Genomic DNA, 13458 nt, shown 5'->3' with positions numbered 1-13458 from the left:
CGCCTCGGCCTCCCAAAGTGCTGGGATTACAGGCATGAGCCACCATGCCCAGCCTGAACGCTTGTTATTTCTAAGGGCTGTTTTGTTTGTTCTTGTGGCATGCAGTCATAAATTTGTAAGTAATAATGATTGTCTATCATTTTCAATAATTATGACTCTTAATTATATTGACTCATAGATAAACAGGTATCCAAAACAACATTAAATGACAATACTGATAAAAATAATTTTGGTAATTTCCAAAACTTGTGGCTAGTGTCTTTATTAATTGTGATTTCTGTTGTTTGTAAATGATTTTTCTATGTCATGTTAGGTTTTATGAATATATTACCAATTTGGCAACAATATTTGCTAGTAATAAACAATTTTATGAGCTGCTTTTCAGAATTATTGAAGGTAGCCATATACTTTTTCTTCATTGAATTACTAACATGAGGACTTCTGCCATAAGTTTTCTGATAATATTTAATCATTCTTCAGTTATTGTATCATAGTTGCAATATATTAATGTTTTAAAATGACACAAAATAAATCTGTGCAGATTATAGTCAAAATGCTTGCTTGTACATTCAAAGATATTGTGTTGCTTGAATTGCTTTGACTAGATTTGATGTCAACCTTACATTGAATTTACAAAAGAAAATGGAAGACATTCAATTTTTTAAAAATTCCCTTTCATGTTTTAGAATAGAAATTACCTACTACTTGTAAATTTGAAAAGACTTGTCCTTAACTCCATTGTAGACTTACTGCCTTTTGTCATGTATTTGTGTCAAACATTTTCCTGTTAGTAATTTTGGTATTATATTGTCTAGTTAAAGGAGTGGAATTTGATATAATTGTTAATTAGACTTTTTCACCTTTAAAAGTCATTAATTTCCTATTTTCCTCCCCACTAGTTTAGTTGTTTTTGTGTTTTCATTATATTTTTCTTGATGCTTAGTGAATGATTTTGATTACCACGTGTAGGTCTTTTCTCAGTTTAAAAACAGTTTCTTCTGTTAAATCTTATAGTAGTGTTTCTCTCTGTTTGTGATTTTCAGGAGCATTGTGAGATTGTTAGAGGTCTAATGCCAGGACTCCGTTTTACTATTTCTCCTAACTTGTATTTATAGCTGCTTTTTGTCTCCATGTTCCAAGAGACTCCAGACTTGACCTCCTCAGACTCAGTTATCTGCATTGTCAATTATAATTTGTACCACTTTTATAGGCATATTAAATTACGGTGTGGTAATACCTATATATTGTTTTCCTTAAGTCAGTCTCTTTTATAAATCTCTTGTCTCCTGATTTAACATCTTACCATTCATCTATATTTACTTTCAAGGGATCCATATATTCTTTATAACCCTTCAGAGAACAAGTAGATGCTTTTAATAAATTATTTCTTGTAATAAATTCTTTTTCAAATCTTGTTTTCAATTTCTTTATGCCATGACATGTTTATTATAAAATTGGCTCCAATTTTCCACTCCTTCCTGTATCTATACCATTTGCAATATGACCTTGCAGGTGGAATCTTTTTTCTTTACCCTTTGAATCTCGGCTGGGCTTGTCACTTTCTTTGGGCAATAGAAGTGAAAGCAGAAGTGAGGTGTGTTTTTCTGAACCTAGGTAAAGTATTCTGGTGATGGGTACACACACAGAAAGAGGATTTGAACTCCTCCTTTTACTTCCTGGGAACGCTGCCTCTTTTTCTTTTCTCTTTTCTTTTCTTTTCTCTTCTTTTCTTTTCTTTTCTTTTCTTTCTTTCTTTCTTTTTCTTTCTTTCTTTCTGTTTCTCTCTCTCGCTTTCTGTCTCTCTCTCTTTCTGTCTCTCTCTCTCGCTCGCTCTCTCTCCTCTCTCTCTTTCTTTCTTTCTGTTTTTTTTTTTGTTTGTTTGTTTTTTTTTTTTTTTTTTTTTTTTTGAGATGAAGCTTCCCTTGTGTTGCCCAGGAGAGAGTGTAATGGCGCAATCTCGGCTCACTGCAACCCCCGTCTCCCAGGCACAAGCGATTTTCCTATCTCAGCCTCCCAAGTAGCTTGGATTACAGGCATGCAACACCATGCCCGGCTAATTTTTTTTTTTTTTTTGTATTTAGTAGAAACGGGGTTTCACCATGTTAGTCAGGCTGGTCGCGAACTCCTGACCTCAGGTGATCCACCTGCCTCGGCCTCCCAAAGTGCTGGGATTACAAGCATGAGCCACCGCGCCTGGCCAGAACCCTGCCTCTTAAAGAGACAATGTCCACTGTAGCTGGCTAGATGATGAGACACACATGGCAAATTGCTACCATCATTCCAAATGGCAGCTAGTCAACTTCTGGATAAATGAATGTGGATAAATAAACGCTGACTGTTCCAGGCCACTCAGTTTTGGATAGTTCCTTTGTGTTTGTTATTGTGGCATTAGTTAAATGATAAAAGTAATATATTGATTTCCCTTTTTTAATTCACATTTTCTAATACCAAAATATTTTCCAAGGTAAAGATTCTGAAACAAGGACATTTCCTTGTTTGATAGTGGAGCATTATTTATCCACTGTCATATGGATGGATTCTTCTTGTACCCACCTTTATTTGCTTGGGGACCTCTGGACTCACCCTGTCACATGTAGTTCAATGAACTGTGCATCATGGTTCCAATTCAGGGATCTGAAGACTTGAAGGAGGCTGGAGGCAATATGGAGGTAGAGCCATGCATGGCCAGTAGAAAAACCTTCATTGCTGTGATTTTCTTATTGAAACATCTAGTGTTCCAAGAGGTGAGGTCTTGGAGTGTGAGCGGTGTCTGTTTCTGCTTCCCTGTCTCTGCCCTCAGCTACTGGGTCAGGTGGGTTGTCTTTGCCATGCAGGACACTGCTTTTTTTTTTTTTTTTGAGATGGAGTCTCGCTCTGTCGCCCAGGCTGGAGTGCAATGACATGATCTCGGCTCACTGAAACCTCCGCCTCCTGGGTTCAAGCGATTCTCCTGCCTCAGCCTCCCAAGCAGCTGCGACTACAGGTGTGCGCCACCATGCACGGGTAATTTTGTATTTTTAGTAGAGATGGGGTTTCACCATGTTGGCCAGGATAGTCTCCATCTCTTGATGTCATGATCTGCCCGCCTCAGGCTCCCAGAGTGTTGGGATTACAGGCGTGAGCCACGGCACCCGGACCGAGGACACTCCTTTTAACTGTTAGAATGCTTCCTCTTGCTGGTGAAGGTGGGCTGCAGGATCTTGTCCATCCTCACATGCCTCTGTTGGCATAGCTACATCTGGACTCCACATGGCCATCTCCAAGAGGTGATGATCTCCCAAGAGCGAAGTGGGTTCATGTGAAATAGTGAGTTCTAAACCTATCTTCTCCTTCCATGTTGCACATTCCCATGGGAAGTTTCACCAAGACTTCCACTCAAAATTCACTAGAAAAACATAGCAACATGGTCTCATCTATACCACCATGGGAAGAAATGTGTTAATGGTTGGCATTCCTACCCTCGTTTCAGCTCTTATGCAAGCTTTTTCCTATTTCTGATTTTCTTTCTTAATTTCTGAGCCTGAGTGGGATTAAAAAAGAGTTTAAGTACATGTACCAAATGTCATCTCTACTTACTGAGCATCAGCTTTCCCTGTGATCCCACCTCCATGACACTCCCCTCAGCCCAACATCAGGATCCCCACTCACCCTGCCCTGGAACTTTCTGGTAACTGGAGGATATTTGAAAATATTAATGTAGTGAAACACCATAACTCTCCATGAAATATCACTCAGAGGCTTAAAACATTGTGATCATTCACAAAATAATTACATCCATAAAAAGTCAATACCTCCCTGAAGACTATTGCAGTGCACCAAGATTTATATGTTTTCCACATTACATGAGTGAGGTTAACTCACCTATCGTACATAATAAGTCCAGCAGGGCTAAGGGAAAGAATGAGGCTTGAAGAACACTCTACATTTCTATTAGCCTTTTAGAGAACCATCTTTACGAGATTTATATACAATAAAGTGAACCATCTACACTATTAGAATGGTGTTTTACAACTTACAGGTTGAAGTATACCTTAGGTATATGAACACTTCTGATTCCTGGACTAAATGAGCCCAAATTCCTCTCTAAGAAGGATAGGCTAAATTCTCCATTTCCTCAATTTCTTTATTTTATCCCAGTATCTCATCATCTGCTTACTTTAAGAGATGTAATATGTATAATTTTGTCATTTAATTATGAAGCCCTTTTTTTTCTTTCTCCGTCTATCATTCCAAAATCCTTTGGAGTTGTGAAGTTCCAGTCATTTACTTATCTATATATTGTAATTGTTAAGTTAAAACCCCTTTAAGCCACAGTATCCTAATTTGGAATTTGGAAATGATGATATTTATCCTATAAGACTGTTAAGATAATTCAATGAGCTTATTACATAAAAATGGTTGTGGAATTTTGAAAGTCAATTCTCTCTCTTTTCACTTGTGGGTCACTAGGATCCAACTGAACACATATTGTGTTCCCTAAAGTGGCACATGCTGGCCTCAGGACCTCTGGCTTTAAAGTTAAAGGGCAATGGGCAAGCTCTTTATGAGTAAAAGCAGAGGTCAGACTAGTAAGCATCATTTTTATTTTAATTGACCTTGGTGAAAGACTGGTTAAATTGTTTGGAATTTTGACCTCTGGCTTGGTGACTTGGGAGAACCCAAAGCTGCCTTTAGTTTGCCTGAAGTGAAAGCTTCATTTAATGGCCAGCTATGGAGAGGAACAGATTTGTGTTCCAGACTCCATAAAATCTTATTTGGCTGCCTGGTCACTGTGACATCAGAACTGCTCTCTAGAAACTACTTACCCCTTGTCTTCTTCTCCATGGTATGAACTCAGTGGGTTACAATAGCATTGATGGCATTTTTCTGAAGACTCCTATTGGGGTGGATATAGACTTGGAACATGTATCACTAATCTGGAGATGGGTGTCGATACCACCTGAAGATTCTCAACCCCATTCTGTGAAAGCCCACCCTCAAAGCTCACTAGGTGCTGCCCAACTCTCAAGTGAGGAAAACACAAGCAAGGCAACCGCTGGTTGGTGGCATGGTGAGTGGGAGGTGGGGCTCTCTGTGGCCTGGCTTTGTCAGAGCCGACGCTGTCATTCTGCTCTGAGGAGGAGCACTCTCCATGGATCTGCCTTGTTTACTAACTTACAATCCGGGACTTAGCAAAAGGTCCCAGAGATCAGGCACTGAAAATGCCAATTTGAACATTGCATTATTACAATGATTATTGATCTCTTCACTTAATGTTTATGTAACATTGGCCAAACCTTCATCACTTTACACAGCATAAAGGCTGGCAATGCCATTCATTATGTTCTCTAAGTAAAGAACTATTTTCTAAATAGAAATGCAACTTGATTTTAACCTAAAGGTCAATCTCATCGTTGACACAGAATTATAAATGAGGCCATCTTAAAAGAGAAAATAATCAACTATTAATTATTTAAAATGCTTAATGATGCATGAAATTTGTTACATTTCCAAGTGCATTTCTAATTGAATATGCACAGATGATAAAAGCCCTAGAATCTAAATCAGCTATTAATTTCAAACCAAAATATATTTGAAATTCAGCACTCTGAGCTTCTATTTTTCAAAACGTAAAGATTTTGAGGAATCTATGGCTTGCCTTCACATTTTATTTATGTCTACAAGTTTCAGTAATATGAACCTGCTTAAATTTGAAAAGAAATAGCATAGTTATCCTTGCAAAGGTTTTAGAATTTTAGAATAACTTTAAGTCAATATTGTTTAAAAGCAATTCAGCTAGCTTTTTGGAATATTATGTTCAAATCTTTTCACTAACAAAATTAGAATAAATCCCAGCAAAAGATGTAAAAGAATGAGGTCACTGTGTTTAAATATTGTACCTTATGTGAGTTCAAAAAAAAAAAAGTAGATGTTTGAAAAACACAGTTAACCTTTGGAAAGAAAAAAATGCCACATTCACATTAGGGAATGGGCAAACTTAACTAATAAAAATTTATAGCCCTGGAATGTTTGCAAAAAAAAAAGTCTCTCCAATTTGAAATGTCAGAATAATCTCAGATCTCCTTTTAAGCAATTTGTTAAACTTTAAATGGTAATAAATATTAGATTTAATAAGTGGAAAATTCTCAAGTAAGAATAAGGCTACTGAAGTACATTTGAAAGACGTATCTTTCTAAATTTCAAACATCTGTTTGTTTGTTGATTAAATTATTTATTCATCCTTTTAATCACTCCTTCAGCAAACTGGATGGCTCCTAGATGCCAAGCATTGCAAGAAATGAACTAGACTTTACTGACATTAAAACTAAATAAATAATGTCCCTTTTCTCAAGGCCCTCACAGTCTTGAATGTAAGACCCATGTGAGTAAATATGTAAATGACATGGCAAGTGCATTAATAGATTACGTGGCATTGATTGCTAACTATTCCATTAATACAACCCCACTTTTTGTTGTGATATGAAAAAAAGACATATTTTCCCAGATTCATTTGCTTCTAGATGTGGCCATGAGAAGAGATTTTGGTGGTTAGATCTAAAAGGAAATGTGTAGGGACTTCTTGGAAATCACAGATAGGGTCATGTTCTTCCTCCTAAGTGGAATGTGGTCGTGAAGGCTGAAGCACCTGCGACTATTTTGGGCTCTGAAGTAACTCTGAGCATACACAATATGCCAGGAGCCAGAGGTGAAAGTGGGAAGGTGTCTCAATCCCTGATGACTATGGAACTTCCAAAACAGCCCTGAAGGCATCATCTCTGAACTTTGTGTTGTGAAATAGAGAAAATATACTTCTACTTATTTTGGGGTCTTTTGTTATAGAAAATAGAATTCAATTCTAATAATGTAGTATGTTTGATTATTACAAGCTAGTACCTTATAACCTTCCACATATACTCAACATGATTGTGATACACAAGAGATTCAACAGTAGAGAAAATAGTCTCCATTCCCACAGTTTGTCACAGGGAAAGACAACAAAGAAATACATATAATAACATAAAAAACATAATCCTGAATAGGATATTATTTCTGAAGAAATGATAGTCGTGGCCCCAAACACAGAGCAATAATCCAAAGGAAGAAATGAGTAGGGGAAGTATTCACTGTGGAGTCCTGATGAGCAGAACTTTGATTAATGACTCTTTCAAAGCTTCTACTGGAGCGCGGATCATCCAGGCTAATGGTGGCACATGTGAGGGCAGAGGGACACAGGACAGCCTGGCACTTTCCAGGGCATGCAAATAATTTACTCTGTGCTGGGCAGAGGGTACCTATGGCTGTATTCTGGGGTTTGGGAGAGAGGTTGGAATGAGTCCATCAAGTTACAAAGGACCTTGGGAAGATTGTGAAGATGCTTAGAAAAGTTGGCATAGATGTGGGATTTAAAAGATTATTATTTATATTTTTAGATTTTAATATGCCTTTGGAAGACATTGAATAATTCCATGATTTTACACAGAACTTTGAAAGCTTTCTATATTTACAGTCGAATCAATTATAACCCAAAATTTATGCAGTACTTGATCTGTGTGACACATTGCTCCCGGCTTTGTATTTAGTAATTTATTTAATCCAAAAACCAATCCTATAAGCCTTTGGCCACATGCTGTTATTTGGCCACGTGCTGAGGCTCAGAGAGGAGAATAACCAGGACTAAGTCACTTGGCTAGGGAGGGGTGGAGCCAGGATTTGAATCTGTGCCCTTACGCACCATGAACAACTGTCAGTCTCCATGAAACTAATAGTCCATTTAGATTCATATCATAAGCAAGAAATGCTTAAATTTCCATAGCACTTAGGATTTTGGAAGGTCAAGGGTTATAAATAAGTTTTACTATTATCCTGTGACTTTGTTCTATCCCCTTCCACAAAGAAGCCAAGATTCAGAGGGGTAGAGTGACTGATCTAGTACCACTCCGTGAGATGCCCCAGCTTTCCTCAGAGACTTAGAGACTTAGAGTCTCCTTAGAGACTACTGATAGTCTCTAAGTCTCAGTTTCCTCATCTGTGAAACGGGATTAATAATAGCACCTAACTTAAGGCCTATAGGATTGTTTTCAGGATTTAATAAACTTCACCCCTAGTAAAGCACTATCACTCCTCTACCAAAGATAATTCTTTACTGAAAATGCCCAAAGGTAAGCATTTAAAGCAGTGTAACTCCAAGCGGGGTCTCAAAACAGGAGCCTGAAAGCAGACCTGTCAACCGGAGGCAACAGTGGCCCAACAGAGATTACCAGAGGCCGATCTCAGACAGTTTCCCGGGAAAGAGGCTGGCAGTTCATCAAAACAGGAGGCCTCTGGGATTCAGTGTTCATCCTGCCTTTGATGGAACTTACACAGTGTTTTATGCAAGGCCCTCTGGAGGCCTCTTTCCAGGGGTCAGCACTATATTTTACTGGTAATCCTTTGGAAATTCTTTATGAGTTCGAAGGACTTTGGGGATTTGACCATCTGGTTATGTTAGGAGGCATTTGTGCTTGCAAAATAACTATCGCCTAGCCCACTATTTGAAAATAACTTATTTTAGAGGTGCAAGTAGAGGTTTTCAGTTGCAATATTAAAGCCACTCTGAAAAGGGAAATGTATTAATTATTTACCAGTTAGAAGCAAATCACTTAATATTTAATTTTATTTAAATGAAAGTGTTTAAACATAGTTTCCCACAACTCCTCTTGATTTTTAATCTAGTGCTGAGGCAATTCCAAAGTTTGTGACAAGTTTTCCCTTTAAGCCTGAGTGTGTGAGCCTCTGAGGACCAATAGCTTCTCATCAGAATGGCAAGCTCTAGCAGGACATTTAGGCTCTCCTGGAATTGAGAACTCACCAGGGCACAGGCAGTTCATCCTGTAGAAAGAGGAGTCAGGGTCGTGAAGCAGATGGGGTGGGTTGGGCTAATGGGAACAGTAAGATCTAGGAGCAGAACAGAGTCTTCCATCTATGACACCTTCTTAGCGTCTCAGAATAGTGACAAAATGAGACTTCAGATCTCCTCTTTGACCCTCATCTCTGACAGTTGTTGGAGGATTAATTATTCATTGAACATATGTTATTGGGTGCCAGCAATATGTCATGAATTGTTCTTGGCCTTGAGAATGCCAGGGTGCACACGACCAATTAATCCCAGTCTCTGTAATCAATAAAATAAATGCATAATTTCAGGCTGGATAAGTACCAGGAAGAAACACATGCAATAGAATACAGTGGCCCATGGATGCGTCGGGCAGTGTTCCATCCTGCGTGCCTCAGAAAATGCAGGCGGAGGCAAAGGAGAAGGGGTGCTTCCTTACTAAAGAGGGGAATCCTATGGAAGTGAGAGTGGAGCAAAGGGAAAAGAGGCAGGAAGCATGGAAACCTATATCCAGGGGTCACGCGTGGAAAAACTTATCTACCCACTCCCACCTCCCTTTAGTTAAACCCAAGACGATCTCATGCCATGTGCCTCCTGGTCTTGCACACACATGGGTGCAGAGCCACTTGCTGAGGGACCTTGGTTGGGATAAGAAGAGGAATGTGATGAGGAGCTGTCAGGCTGTGCTGGCATGGATCTGACCAGTGCACAAAGGGCTGGTCTCAGAGACAGCAGCTGAAACAATCCCCAGTGGGCTGAGGTGCTGCAGTGAATGTGCACCCAGCTCAGCCTACACCTCTCTGGTCTGCTTATGCCATACATTACATTTGACTTTCATAATACAATATGGGGCCTTAATTGTTTTTTAAACAATAAGATGTCCTCTCTTCTTTCCTGAAAAAAACAGGTAGGAGGCAATTAGTTGCCTTGTTTTTACTTGGCCATGATTGCTGCAATTACCCAGTTCCTATTACTACACAAAGAAGCACCAAGAGAGGTTCAGGGAATCTTCTAGGGCCCAGACAAACTTTTTCCTGCCCCGATTGTACAGGAACAGCTCTCACACCTTGGAGTAGTCAGGGGTGATTCCCCTTGAGCTAAGTAACAAGTTTCTTTGTCTGCTATTCCACAGAGACAAGGAGCCCAAAATGACCGGATCATAGCCACAGATTCAAGATGGCAGAGACATTCATTTCTTGGGAATTAGAGCATATAAATCCATGGCACCTAAGTTAGTAGATGAAAATTTCAAATTTCTCAAGCAGGTCACTGTTTTAGATTGGACATGTTACACTGCTTTCTGGAGGGGGCCACTCCAACCTGTACATGTTGTCTCCCAAAGGGACTTTTTAACTGAGTTTTTACATGTTACCACACAGTTCTATTAGACCAGCTGTATCTGGGTGATGCAGCTGGGTAAGACCAACACATTTCAGGTTAATGTGCCAATTTTTAGCTCTTATTTGCCATACAATATGCCCCTTGGTCTGGAGCAGCTTTGAATGGGGATGCCATATTCATATAACTTAGATTTCATAAGTCCTCAGATGGTAGGGTTGGTTGACGCACTGTAGGCAGAGAAACAAACAATATGCAAATATGTACATGTTCATTCCAATAAGAACAAATCACTAATCACTTCAGGATGGAAAAGGCCATGAGGCTGGCTGTTTCAACATAGGGAGAATCCTATTTCAAGGTCACTTACGTGGTTGTTGGCAGGATTGAGTTATCACTGGTTTTTGGACTGAGGGTCTTATTTCTTTGCTGGGTGGTTGATGGGGCCTCCCACAGTGGCTTGCCATGTGCAGCTCTTCTTAAGGCACCTCCAACATGGTATCTGGCCTTCCGCAAAGTGAGCAACTGAATGAGAGAGGACAGCCCAAGACCAAAGTCACAGCCTCTTTGTAACCTAATATCACAAGTGACATTCATTGCTTTTGCCATATTCTCTTTATTAGAAACCTTTTATTAGTTCCAGTCCACACCCAACAAGAGGGTGTTACATAAGGCTGAGAATACAAGGAGGTGAAGACTTGAGACCATCTTACAGACAACTGAAAGATACGATTCTCCTGAATGGTATTACCTAGGTTTTCTTCTAGGGTTTTTATGGTATTAGGTCTAACATTAAGTCTTTAATCCATCTTGAATTAATTTTCATATAAGGAGCAAGGAAAGGATCCAGTTTCAGCTTTCTACTTATGGCTAGCCAATTATCCCAGCACCATTTATTAAATAGGGAATCCTTTCCCCATTTCTTGTTTTTTTCATGTTTATCAAAGATCAGATGGCTGTAGATGTGTGGTATTATTTCTGAGGACTCTGTTCTGTTCCATTGGTCTATATCTCTGTTTTGGTACCAGTACCATGCTGTTTTGGTTACTGTAGCCTTGTAGTATAGTTTGAAGTCAGGTAGCGTGATGCCTCCAGCTTTGTTCTTTTGACTTAGGATTGTCTTGGAGATGCAGGCTCTTTTTTGGATCCATATGAACTTTAAAGCAGTTTTTTCCAATTCTATGAAGAAACCCATTGGTAGCTTGATGGGGATGGCACTGAATCTATAAATTACTTTGGGCAGTATGGCCATTTTCACGATATTGATTCTTCCTATCCATGAGCGTGGAATGTTCTTCCATTTGTTTATGTCCTCTTTTATTTCACTGAGCAGTGGTTTGTAGCCATAGGCATGGGCAAGGACTTCATGTCTAAAACACCAAAAGCAATGGCAACAAAAGCCAAAATTGACAAATGGGATCTAATTAAACTAAAGAGCTTCTGCACAGCAAAAGAAACTACCATCAGAGTGAACAGGCAACTTACAGAATGGGAGAAAATTTTTGCAATCTACTCATCAGACAAAGGGCTAATATCCAGAACCTACAAAGAACTCAAACAAATTTACAAGAAAAAAACGAACAACCCCATCAAAAAGTGGGCAAAGGATATGAATAGACATTTCTCAAAAGAGGACATTCATACAGCCAACAAACACATGAAAAAATGCTCATCATCACTGGCCATCAGAGAAATGCAAATCAAAACCACAATGAGATAGCATCTCACACCAGTTAGAATGGCAATCATTAAAAAGTCAGGAAACAACAGGTGCTGGAGAGGATGTGGAGAAATAGGAACACTTTTACACTGTTGGTGGGATTGTAAACTAGTTCAACCATTATGGAAAACAGTATGGCGATTCCTCAAGGATCTAGAACCAGAAGTACCATATGACCCAGCCATCCCATTACTGGGTATATACCCAAAGGATTATAAATCATGCTGCTATAAAGACACATGCACACGTATGTTTATTGCGGCACAATTCACAATAGCAAAGACTTGGAATCAACCCAAATGTCCATCAGTGACAGACTGGATTAAGAAAATGTGGCACATATACACCATGGAATACTATGCAGCCATAAAAAAGGATGAGTTTGTGTCCTTTGTAGGGACATGGATGCAGCTGGAAACCATCATTCTCAGCAAACTATTGCAAGAACAGAAAACCAAACTCCGCATGTTCTCACTCATAGGTGGGAACTGAACAATGAGATCACTTGGACTCGGGAAGGGGAACATCACACACCAGGGCCTATCACGGGGAGCGGGTGGGGGGAGGGATTGCATTGGGAGTTATACCTGATGTAAATGACGAGTTGATGGGTGCTGACGAGTTGATGAGTGCAGCACACCAACATGGCACAAGTATACATATATAACAAACCTGCACGTTATGCACATGTACCCTAGAACTTAAAGTATAATAAAAAAAAAAAGAAAAAAAAAAAGAAAGATATGATTCTCTCTTCATCCTAAACATGAAAGCCTTAAGGCATTGCTCTAACAGTTCAGCCCAAAAAACAACTGTGAGTAAAGCAGTGAATAAATTACTTTGAGATTCAACTTTCATTAGCTTACTTCCCTGTTGATAAACTTTTAATGAGTCTAATTGTCTACACTACAGAAAAAAAACCCAATATACTGAGTTTAATTCAAGTACTTTTCTAAATGCCAAAATGCAGTAGCTTGTTTAAGTTGCACCATCAAGATCCAGAGGATGAGGGATACATTATGGATTTTATGAGCTTGGGCATTTTTGACTTGATAGACTACTAATATTTTATGTGTGTGCACTCTCACACACACACACACAACATATACATGTGTATAAACATATATGTGCATTTGTATATGTGGTTTTAAGACTGTATTGGTATAAAGACAAATATAATCCATGTTGGATCACATTCTTTTTGTTTCTACTGATATAAAAAAAAAACATTAAAATGTTTTCCTAGGCTCCAAAAAGTGATATGGGTACTTCTTGGGGCAGATTAGATTTATTATCTCCTGAAAAGAATAAGTGCAAGAGTTAAGAGCATACAGTCTGGGGCAGACTGCCTAGTTTGAATCCAGCTCTGCCACTTACTCTTTGTGTGTACATTGGCAAATTCCTTGTCTGTGCCCTGTTTTCTCATCTATAATTTAGAGATAATGACATTACCTACCTGACTGCATTGCTGTAAAGGAGTTTTTACTTGTAAGGTAGGCAATATAACTGGTCATCAATAACTGATTTCTATCTCCTTTCAGGCACATGG

This window comes from Macaca fascicularis, chromosome 3 (genome assembly GCF_037993035.2).
Source record: "Macaca fascicularis isolate 582-1 chromosome 3, T2T-MFA8v1.1".
Classification (NCBI taxonomy): domain Eukaryota; kingdom Metazoa; phylum Chordata; class Mammalia; order Primates; family Cercopithecidae; genus Macaca; species Macaca fascicularis.
This window is presented reverse-complemented; position numbering follows the sequence as displayed.